The sequence below is a fragment of the Nannospalax galili genome, unplaced genomic scaffold (genome assembly GCF_000622305.1).
Source record: "Nannospalax galili isolate Female #2095 unplaced genomic scaffold, S.galili_v1.0 scaffold772, whole genome shotgun sequence".
Classification (NCBI taxonomy): Eukaryota; Metazoa; Chordata; class Mammalia; order Rodentia; family Spalacidae; genus Nannospalax; species Nannospalax galili.
In genome coordinates this window covers 1,963,147-1,975,113 of record NW_008332097.1, presented here as the reverse complement: position 1 = coordinate 1,975,113, position 11,967 = coordinate 1,963,147, and the positions used below count along the sequence as shown (strand labels likewise).

The 11,967-nt window shown below is 39.5% G+C and overlaps 1 protein-coding gene and 1 long non-coding RNA gene across 7 annotated transcripts in view; one reads left to right on the top strand and one right to left on the bottom strand.

The window, feature by feature from the left end:
• The window catches only part of Limch1 (LIM and calponin homology domains 1), a 353,723-nt gene that overhangs the window by 42,011 nt on the left and 299,745 nt on the right, over positions 1-11,967 (top strand). The window lies entirely within an intron of this gene.
• The window catches only part of LOC115069305, a 26,511-nt gene continuing 16,180 nt past the window's right edge, over positions 1,637-11,967 (bottom strand). Inside the window, exons 2-4 of the long non-coding RNA XR_003848577.1 lie at positions 7,216-7,302; positions 6,024-6,108; positions 1,637-2,164 (exon numbers count right to left, since the gene is read on the bottom strand). This is a non-coding gene — a long non-coding RNA (uncharacterized LOC115069305). The remainder of the gene's footprint in view (positions 2,165-6,023; positions 6,109-7,215; positions 7,303-11,967) is intronic.

The following is an 11,967-nucleotide window of genomic DNA, read 5'->3' as shown; positions in this document are numbered from 1 at the left end:
TCTCTCTCTCTCTCTCTCTCTCTCTCTCTCTCTTTCTCTCTCTCCTGCCCCTCGTGTGTGTACAAACACTAATTAAAATTATTATTGTGCTGTAAGGCCAAGGCTATACAACATATTTTTGAACACTGTTGTTTTCTAGATAGAGCTTAAAATAGATATCAGTATGAAACAAGATAGAAGGCACAGAAAACTAATCCTGGGATGTAAAGTCTTGAACATGTTTTGCTGGGACTAAGAAAGCATCCACACATCATATACTTCACCTGGAAATTTAGTGTTGAAAGGACAGGTTGGAACTGTAGTCGCCTCTGTCACATGAAGTCATAGAATAGTGGCACCCCTCCCCCCAATACTGTTACTGTCTAAATACATTGTTTTAAAAGAGTGTGATAAGAACAACTTGATTTCACGGTTTTTGTGTTTTGAGACGGAGACTCACCGCATAGCCAAGCTGGCCTGGACCTTGTGATCCTCCTGCCTTATACTTCTGTACTACCATGCCAGACTTGATTTCAGATATTGAAGGATAGCATCTTTGAGATTTAATTTGTTTAGGCAGCTGAGGAGTCTTTGCTATGTTGATATGAACTATGAATCCAGGAGAAAGAGAATGGGATGCATTTGTATGCATGATTGCACATGCCTGACCCAGGGGAAGCTGCACTATGTTTCAGGAACAAAAGAGGTCATCATCTCTGTGACTTGTGCAGTGATGCTCCACATCCAATACAGGCTGGTTCCCAAACTGACAGGCTTCCTTCACTGTGTCTCTGACTGTGATCATCCTTTCAGTGGGAAGGGAAAGGAGCTTCCCACTGGGGTGTGATTTATGGCCAAACCAAGTCCTACAATAATGTCAAGTCACAGAGGACTATGGCTACACAGAACAGCCAGAAGTCGCTGAGGGATGCTGCTGTTCCCTGGGACAGAGCAGTGATGTAGAGGTAGAGGTGGGTGCAGAAGTTTCAGTCTTTGATGCCCCAGTGGGTGTTTTCTTTTTAAAAGTCTATTGTCAGTATTATAGAGGCAGTGGCTAAAGCAGGTGACCTCAGGGCTAGCCACTGTTTTGTTCCTTCTTTTATCTCTTTAATACATGGCTACTGTTCTGTCATATGTCAAGCATATTTATTTTATTGATTTTGATGGTTTAATCTTTGATGTTTCTTTTTAAAGCCTATTTGTAAAAATTTCAAATTTTATAATAGTTGCATTTAAATATAACCCTTTTAAAAATTTTATTACTCAACTGCAACTTGTGTGTGTGTTCATATTAAAATCTATTATCTTTGAACTTACCTTAGGGCATGCACCTGATCTATTTTCTTTACTACATTATCCAGATGCATTCTGACTAAATATTTGACAACCAGGGAGTACAATGTACTGGCTGATTTTTTTCAATATTTATAAAATATTTTTAATTTAAAACTAACTTATAAACATTTAACGTCTTAAAGTTTTTATCTACATCACATAGAGAATTTCCCTGTCCTTTTTTTGTTTTAGCTTTTTAAAAAATTTAATAACCACATGATTAGAAGAAGCATTTCATTACAGTTTTAACATATTCACTAACAATTTCCAGAGCAAACATACATCTCTTTCAAAAATGGTTGTAAATTTTTAGGTTCACAGTTGAATTAATGCAGTTATCCTTTTGTTTTAAACTATAAGTCAAATGGCTTTGGTATCTCTTATTCAGGTGACTCACAAGACCTGTGTATAATAAAGGAAATTGTTCTAGGGGAGGACCTCAGATAATAAAGCATGGGAGGTCGTTGAGTGCAATTACATTTTTTTTCTGGAGTTGGGGAACATAGCGCTGTGATTGAGTGCTTGCTTAGCATGCATGAGGCTTTGGGTTCCATCTTCAGTACCCCAAAGAAACAAACAATCAGGAAGGCACTCACATAAGTAGAAAAGGATGGATGATTTTTTCATTATCCATTTGGGTCCACTATGCTTTTTTGTCTTTGCTTTAGTCTGTATTTTGTTACTATAACAGAATGTCCAAAGCTGGGTATTGCTAAGGTAGGAAGTTTACTTTGACCCAGAGTTTTGGAGATTTGGAAGTCCAGGAACATGATGCTGTGTCTGCTCAGTTTCTGGTGAGGGTCCTGGGCTGCTTCAACTCCTGGTGGACAGCAGAGAGGTGCTGGAGCACCTGGGAAAGACAGAGCACGAGAGCAGGTCTTTTGTGACCCAAATACTTCCTAAAAACACCCTTCCATTGGGAACTGAATTTCAAAATGAGCTTTAGGGGACAAACCATATTCAAAGCATAGCAGCCTTCTTCACTTTTGGTGTATGGTTTGCCTTGTCACATGGTTCTGTTTGATTTTTTTCTGAGAACCGGGTGAGCACAGGAAGAATCGTACTTGTTTGTGTAGCCTCCCACCTCTCCCTTCCCTTGCAGGCTTCACATAACATCTTGTACATAGTAGCTATTGATAAAGAGTTGTTAAGCACATTTGATTTCCACTGGCAACAGGGATTGAATTTTTGAGATGATATAGTGTTAAGAACAAAGCTACAATTGTTTAACAGGGAAGGATATTATAGAACTAAGTCTGAGGAAAGATGAAACCAGAGATACTATGTTTATGGTTTGGTATATAGAAAGTTCTAGTATGTCTAAGTAGCCTTGACTTGTTTCAGGAAAGTGATTTGTTTCATTTTACTTGTATAAAATTAATGTTCCTGATTTTTTTTAAAAGCTTTATGACATAATGAAGCCTCTATCAATCACTTTTACTTTTTTCTTAATAACTTTAGTGTCTTCTTTCAGGAGCACAGTGAAGTAAATTCTTCTGGGACCCAATCCAATGTTTCTGCCTTGAAGAAACCTAATTAGCTGACATTTTCAAAGCTACTTTATAGTTCTGTTCTGACTCTGGGCAAAGGACGTCTCTTGATTTATATTTATGAAAAGTCTACTTTCAGAATCTGGGTGTGTTTTATGGTAGCTCTTTCAGTTGGCTTTTCATTTTTATTCGATAAATTATCTACAGCAGCTGTAGAGATGTCATCAGAAGCTTGGCTTTTACCTCAGGATTCTTGGGAGGCTGACTGAAACCCAGGAGAGCAGTCCACAGTGAATGGGAAGAGTCAGCTTATACAAGGAAAAGGTAATAGCTTGACAAGCAGTCACTCTCCCTCCTCAGGCTCCCAGGGGCAGATGATAGCTTTTCTTAATTCATTTACCCATTATTAGAGAAACTAAAGGTTTACTATTAGTGGGGAAAATCATTGAAATGTTAATGGTTTTGTTTTGTGGCATCGAGTCCCTAAAGCCTCAAATGAAGAGTCCAACAGTTGATTGTAGTGTCACCTTCTAGAGACACTGACAATATTTTTGTTATGAATGATTGGATCGCCAGACCTTCCTTTGTTGTGCATGGTGATGCTTCAAGCAAACTAACTTGCTTATATATTAATTATAAAGATTCCAACAAGGAGATGAGTTAGGTTTCAATGAAAAGCTTTCTCCCAGAGTTAGCATTCTTTAGAAAATGTGATTGAAAAGTTGGTAATATTTGCTCAGAAGCTAGGTGCATTCTCCAGTTTGAAAGCATGGCTGTGTGTGATCTCTATGTGTCTGGGCTATTGTGGCTGTCATTTCTGGTTCCTTAAGGATCTCAAATATTAATTCAGACTCATGTATCTGGTGGCTTCAGCCCCTCAGGGAGCCCAGCTCTATTTTCATGATAATTTGTTTCCTTCCAACTTCCCAATTATTATTATTATTATTATTATTATTATATTTATTTCCATTTTAAAGTTTTAATTTTAGTTTTCTTTATGTATGAATGTATTTTATTTTGCTCAAACCTTACACCTCCCTCTCTCCAACTCCTCCCAAATCTCTCCCATCCCCCTTCCCACTGCATGTCCATCTATATACGTGACTTTCAGTGTCTATTGTTGCCCATGTACCTGTGGTGTAAGGCTGTCCACTGACAACCTATCGGGGCCCCACCCTTGCAGAAAGCTAACTTTCTCTCCTCCAACCATCCACTGACTGCTTCTTGGTAGTACTAGGGCCTTGTGAGCACCCCATTCATGCTGGAGTAGTGACTAGATAGAGCTTGTTCAGGTCTTGTGTAGGCAACCACAGCTGTTGAGAGTTCATAAGCTCAACTGCCTGTTATATCCCAGAAGACACTTAATTTGCAGCTGTTGTCATTGACCACTGTCTGTAACATCAATCTTTTCGCTTTCTGTTCCTCAATGTTCTATAAGCTTTGGAGGGAGAGTTGTGATATAGATGTCCCATTCGGGGCTGAGTAGTCCATATTCCCTTATTCGCTGCATGTTGATTATTTGTGGTTCTCTGTGTTAACCATTCACTGCCAAAAGCATTTTCTCTGATCTAGGGTGTGAACTGGATTAATCTATAGGTACAAGGATAAGTATTTAGAAGGAAGTTGATACTATATCAATTTAGAAAGATGATCATGGATAACTAACATTAAGGATGTTTGTGAAAGCAATATGGAAACCAGTTTGCTTGCTACCAGTAAGAGATGATTGTTCCTGGTTTTGGTTCTTAGAATATAAGTGAAAGGAAAAAAGTCCTTGATGAGTTTAGATTCTACACTGGGAGCTCCCTGTCACCTTTACCCTCTACTGGAGAAATCTTGGAGGAAGCAGTCAGTGTTCCTAGATCAGTAGGCTCAGTGTGGTCATCTGTCCTCTCCATGCCCCCAGGGGAAGGGGTCACATTAGGAAAAACAAGGCAAGACAAAACCAAACAACACCCGCCCCACCCAACCACCATCTATCTGCTCCTTCCTTCCTGCTTCTCACCACCCTCATTCACTGAGGTCTGGCAGGTTGATCCCTGGGGTCCAGATGGGAATATTGGACTGTCTGAAGTAGTCCATAATCCCTTATTTGCTGCATGTTGATTATTTGTGGTTCTCTGTGTTAACCATTCACTGCAAAAAGCATTTTTTCTGATCTGGAGTGTGAACTGGATTAATCTATAGGTACAGGTTCTTTTCGGGTTCTTGATAGTTAAACTGTAACTTCTAGGGTACATTTCTGTACATTTACAATTATTCACTCAATGGTTCTACTAAATGAATGTTTGCTAGATTTACTTATTATTTTTTTTAAAAAGTCCTAGAAACAAAATAGGAAGTATTTACAAAGTTCTTGATCATTTGCTGGCATATTTCCATATAGAATAAGAAACTGGTATTATTTCACATCTGTTCCTTCCTTTTGAAATGTGTGTATATGCACATATGTTCATATGTGAGGGTACATGTGAGTGCAAGTGTGTATGCAAATGTGTGTGGAGGGCAGAAGACAACCTTGGGTGTCATCTTCAGGAACGCCACTTAACTCCTTTGAGATAGGATCTCTCATTAGTCTAGAGCTCACCAGTTAGGCTAGACTGGTTGGCCAATGAACTACCAGGGTCCTTCTGTCTCTACTTCCCCAGCACTGGGATCACAAACCTGTGCCACCATGCCTGGCATTTTTCTGTTGGGTGTGGGTATTGAACTCCAGGTCCTCATGATTTCAAGGCAAACACTATTCCAACTGAGCCATATCTTCAGTCCTTTTTTCTTATTTTGTCGTGTTCAATGCCTTGTCCCTAGTTGGATCTCAAAATATCAAATTGAATATATGAGGACAGAGAACCAGTCATTAAGGAGGGCATTGAAGTGGGCAGGTGGGGAGGACCAGACTGGGGGTGGCTTAAGAAATCAAGGAAAATAAAGGTTTGGTGTACTGATGAGATGAAAGGAGCATGACCAGAGATGCCTGGCTTGGAGCAGGCCTCCACCTAAGGCACGTCCCATTTAGTGCAGCCAAAAGCTCATCAGAAGAAATGCTCCCAGTAGCTCCCTTCTCAGAGTCTGGAGGTAGACTTCTCTGACTTTATGAAAATATAGCCTGGCTCTACTGAGAATGTTTTAGTGCTTACAACAAGCTGCACACCCTCCCCCTGCCCCACTACTATTCCATTTTAGAGTAAGAAGATGGGAACTAGGAGTCCAGAAACTTACCTCAAGGCTTATAATTGGCCCCTCTCTGGTGATTGTCAAAGATGCAAGTTCTAAGGTGTAAAATGTCAGGTTTCCAGGCTTCCTCCTGGCCCAAAATAAGGAAACAATACTTATAAACCAATGAAGGTTTTTCTTATGTGGTTTTATAGGTCAGAGGTGTTATTTTCATTGTTTGAAATAAAAACATCTTCATTTTGTTTGACTCATTCTAAAATGTGACTGACAGGCCAAACATTTGAGAGTAGAGGAACACTGTACCAAAGTTAAACTTCAAGGATGGTATAGTTACTGGCCCCCAGTAGCTATAGCCACAGAACCTCCTGCTGCTTGAACTAGTCCTGAAGTTTCTTAAAAGCACCAGGGAGGATCAGCAATTTGCTTTGAGAATTAAGGCATTTTACTTTGGTTGTAGTAGTTAATGACCCAGAATAATTTGTCTGTATTTTCATCTTGATTAAGAGTATTTTTTAGGGGCTGGAGAGCTGGCTCAGTGGTTAAGAGGTTAAAATCACTGAATGCTCTTGCAGAGGACCTGGGTTCAATTCCCAGTACCCTCATGGCAGCTGACAACTGTCTATAACTCCAGTTCCAGGGGCTCCTATGCCCTCTTATGACCTCCTCGGGCATTGCACAGCATGGATATACACATGCAGGCAATACACTCATACACATAAAATAAAGATAAAAGTATTTTATAATACTTGTCAGCAGTCCTGATGGGGTCAGTACATGGACTGTGTGTAGTGTGGTGTGTGTTTTGTTTGAGATCTTAGTTATTAAAATATACTTAGAAACTTGAATTGAAATTCTATGATGTGCTTTTTAACAATGAAGTAATACCACTATTTGGCTTATTTTCATGCCAAAGTTTTAAAAAGCAAGTAATTATATTTAACCATATACAACCTGATTTTGTGACTCATTATTACTCATGAGAGCTGAAGTCTGTGGCTTTCAATTTTGAGTTAGTTCATTACAAAATATTCAGCCAGAAAGCATTTCTTGGCGCTTTCTTGGCCCTAGAGTATCAAGAGTGTTAGCATAGTTAGTAGTAAAGAATTTCCACTGTGATATTTCAAAGTTGAACAATATACTACTTAGGTGAGTCAGGAAATAAATCTAGTGACAATTAGTGTGATGAATAGTCTTCATCACCAACTTGACAGGATTTAGAATCACTATGGAAACATACCTTAGGGTTTTTCTATGGGGATGTTTCCAGGAAGGTTTAACTGGCAGGAGAAACCGACTCTGAATGTAGATCGCATCATCCCAAGTTCTAGGATGAATAAAAAGATAAAAGGGAAAAAGTGAGCTGAGCACCTGAACTGACAGGATGAGGGTGGCAGGCCGCCTCAGTCTTGCTGCCATGTCTCCCTTGCCATGATGGACCTATCCTCTCAAACCATGAGCCCAAAGGAACCAATGCTTCCTTCCTTCAGTTGTTTTTTTAGATATTTTGTCAGAGCAAGGAGAAAAGTTACCAGTGCAACCAGTAATACCTTGATAGTGGCTGATTTGATCAATTTTTTAAAATGCAGATGTCCTTGCTATAATTTTAAAAGCTCTCATTGAGTGTATCTATATTAGGGAAAGTGGGCAGTTTAATGGCTGTAACCTGGTCGGGTCTTTATTCAGAATTTGGGTTGAGATGAACATATGGGTGGGTCCTATAAATGATTTCATGGTACGTTAACAGTGTATTCATCTTTTGGAAGTCCACTCTTGGCCCTTCTACTCCAACAGTGTTGCCAACCACAGCTGCAGGGTAATTTAGAACAATGTGAAAATTGCCCGATTTACTCATTCCAAGCAAAAGGGTAAACACTAAATTAGTTTTCATGTCACAAACCAGCTGAGTTGAGTAAGTCAGCTTCACACACTTGTCTCTGGCCCTTTTTATTAAAGTCTTTCTTCTTAATTCAATCTTTTTGATTTATTTATTTTTATTTTTATTTTTTGTTTTTTGTTTTTGGTCTTTTTGAGGCAGGGTCTCCCTGTAGCCCCAGCTGGCCTGGAACTCACTATGTAGACCAGGCTGGCCTCAAACTCACAGAGATCCACCTGCCTCTGCCTCCTGAGTGTGCCACCACACCTAGCCTTGATTTAAATTTTTTAAAAAGAAAAGAGAAAAAAATTGCAAGTTTTTTCATCCTTTTGAATAGCTAAGAAAGATTATTGAATTAGAAATTCCTAAAATGAGGCCCTAGAAGGGACTCAGGCTACCAAAGATTCTTTTATGTAAATTGGAGAAAGAAAGAGAGACAGAGATCCATGGGATTCTGAATGAAAGCACACCATGTGGTGGGGATTAGGGTGGGGGTGGGGGTGAGGGAGGAGGAGGAGGCCTGGCTTTAGTGGAGTTGCCCTAGAGAGTCAATACATTTCTATCATATTGCTTTCCAGAAACAAGGGAGGCAGTGTCTCAAGACCCAGTTGATACTAGGAGCTGGGTGCAAGATTCCTGGGGCTATAGATTGCATCTTACACAATATTGGATTCTACTTGCTCCTCTCGCCTGCCTCATTCTTCACATTCTTCAGGATAGTTTCTTTTGGTTCCATTAAGCACTCATCTCATCTTACCTCCACTGTCCCATTAAGGCCTGTGTTATTAGTGTTGTAGGAAAGACAGATTTCCTCCTGTCTCCACTACTGTTGGCTTCATCAATGGTCCTTCTTTGTCTGCTCCTGAAGGATCTGCCCTCAGACCCCTTTACATCCTGACCTGGATGCGATAGCTCTGCTTGGATGCACTTCAGCAAAATGAGGTGGAAAAATAGAGCTTATTGTGCACCCTGCAAAAGAACAGCCCTGCCCTCCCCTTTCGGTCATTGCCCACAGTCTCCTCTCCCATCCTTGGGATCCAATGACAAGGTTATATCCTGCATATTTTGGAATTCATTTTTCTCTTCTTTTTCTGCTACAGATGGATTCGTTATCCCCTCTTCTGACTTTAGCTAACTTCTGTCTAACTTAGAGACAGTTCCTCTGATTCTTCTCCACACTTGTTGCAAAACTGAAAAGAGTTAGGATCACAGTTTTTGTTAGATTACAAGCACTTAAAAAACTTTACATCATTGATTCTCTCTGTTCGTGGCAACATTCTTATTGTCAGAAATCTTTAACCATTTAATTAATTAATTAATTAATTAATGTTTGTTGGTCCCATGGATTCTTTTGGATTCTGATGAAGTCCATAGAACACCTTTCAGAATGTTAAATATGAGCCATAGAGTGTTACAAAGGAAACCAGCTATACTTGAATAAGCTATGAAGATCTTAAGAGTTTTTTAATATAGTAACTCATGAGCTTCATAAAACAATACAGAGTAATGAAATTCAGCAGTGGGTCTAAAATTTGCCATAATTTTAAACTATTGGTGATAATAAAAGATGTTTTTGATATCTATAACAATTGCAATATAGCAAAAAAATTATTTTTGGGGACAGATTTTGCTAATGCTACTGTGGTTTGGTATTTGAAAGATGTGTTGAATTTCAGTCAGATTTAGTGCAATCAAGTAATTGTACTTTATTGCAAAGGGGAAAGATGTGATTTCTCCCCTTCCAAGTTCATGGACCCTATCAGTATGATCCATGGACTGGCCCTATCTATCTCTAATGCCCATGTGACCTTTTCCTCAAATTTCCAGTTATTATGGCCTTGTGACACTACTGCCTCCTTATTTTTCCATCCTACTTTGCTGGTCCTTGCTTCTCCCTGACCTGATTCTACCCTTACCTGTGTCACACACACATTCACATTGACCCGTTCAGACAAAATAACTCCATTCTACAGTCCTGCTCATGCTGTTGGCCAGTATTTGTGCAGTTCGAGCCATTCTTCATCACCTTCAGGATCCTTCCTTTCTCTTTTGTTACTAAACTCCATATAAGACTCTGTCTTCTCAAATTCAGTACCTGAATAATGAACTATATTTGTAAAGCATTTTTATGTTATGTAAAATTTTCATTTAAGATGTTTTATTTGGTCTTAAGAGGGAAAAAGGTAGATATTATTCCATTCGTCTCCATTCATCCGTCTACCCACCCATCCAACCACCTATCTTTTCATCCAGTATTTACAGATGGTTAGCCAAGGATATGAAATGGTAACAATTAAAATTCATTGAGCCTTTCTCATGTACCAGCTGTTCTTCTATGTATTTTAGGTTCATTCACTGAATCCTCAGAACATCCTTTTAAGATAAAGACTATTACTGAAGGGCATAGGAGACATCCCTGTGTCCTATAATATAATATTATAATGTAATATTCCTTGAACTAACAGATGCATCTAAATGTAGTCAGGCTGTGATTTGAACCCAGGCAGTCTGGCTCCAGAACCCATGGTCTTAAATTACTGGGTTTTATTTTGGGGATAATATAGAAATAACATGCACAAAACCCCATATATATATAAGCTATTCCTTTGCTCGCATGGTATTCTAACTTCTCATGGCCAAAATTTATCATTAAAATATACCAACCCCAAATGCCGTTTTAAAAAATATTTTATTTATTACTTTTATTTTATGTGTATGAGTGTGTTGCCTGCATGTATGTAAGTGCATCTGCGTCATGCAATGCCTGCAGAGGTCAGAAGAGGTCATTGGATACCCTGGAACTGGAGTTGTTAGCCACCATGTGGGTACTGGGAACCAAACCAGGGTCCTCTGCAAGAGCAACCAGTGCTCTTAGTGGCTGAGCCATCTCTCCATCCCCCCAAATGCTGTTTTGTGTTTGATCAGCAAAAATTCCCTTGCTGGTGAAAAAAACCTTCAAGCTTGCTAGTCCTATCTCCCTGGTTGGCTATGAGTCATTGCATGATTCTGACTGACAGCTGCACTACCCACTCCTGTGACCAACCAACTGCCAATGAGCTCAGCTTATAGAAAGAAAGCATAGCCTTGGAACAGGTTGAAAACTCCTGTTTAAAATAGATTGCAGAGAATGATAGTTTTAAAAATAACAATAGTAACAACAAGCAAAAACACCCAGCACCATTAGCAGATGTTTTTAGCTACATACAACCTACAATTTTTTTGTTGTTAAGCTTTTTCTGGCTTGAAGATGTGACCTCAGCTTTCATCCTCAGTTGTTCATTGGCACTGGGGAGTAGAGCATCAATTTATTAGGTACCAGTTGAAGATTTCGTATGGAGTTTCATTTTCCTTGTGCCTTGTACAGCCAAATAGCTTTAAGTGTGTCTAAGAAAGAGACCAGTGGAAAATCCAAGGATAAAAAGAAATGAAATATAATTATGTACTGAAGACATCTGGCAGCTGTGGTTCTAGGTGTTGAACTGCATCTCCTAAGCTATACCTTTCCTCCACTTTTCACGTTTGAACATCAGTAACTGGGAAGGTTACTTAAGGATATTAAATGCTATGAGGTTTTGTAGTCATAGGGGGAAATAGAGGTAAAATGGGAAACTCTAAAGTCTTAATATTTAGGGCAGCATTTAAAAAAAGAATGTGGTAATTGGGTCAGCTTGCATATGCATGCTTGGGTCATATATATTGGAAGACAGGAAATGTTTTTTGTGTGTGATGTTCCAGTACCATCTTCTATGAGGATAGTGTGATGGAGAAGGGGAACTGAGCCTGAGAAAGGCAGAAAGAGCTGACCAAGAGGCCATGGGACCCAATGGTACAGTGAGATGAGCAGACCCTTCTGGATTCAAGTACACATGACCTTTGCCCTCTGGTCAAACTGATGACAAGAAGGTAGCCTTTGCCAAGAGAAAAGACTGTGAGGGAAAGTGTTCAATGATGTGGCAGAGTGGCCTCTGACTTTAAAAATAGTAGCACAGGGACTGGAGAAATGGCTCAGTGGTTAAGAACACTGCCTGCTCTTGCAGAGGACCTGGGTTTGATTCCCAGCACCCACATAGCAGCTACAAACTGTCCTTAACTCCAGTTCCAGGGGAATCCGAAGCC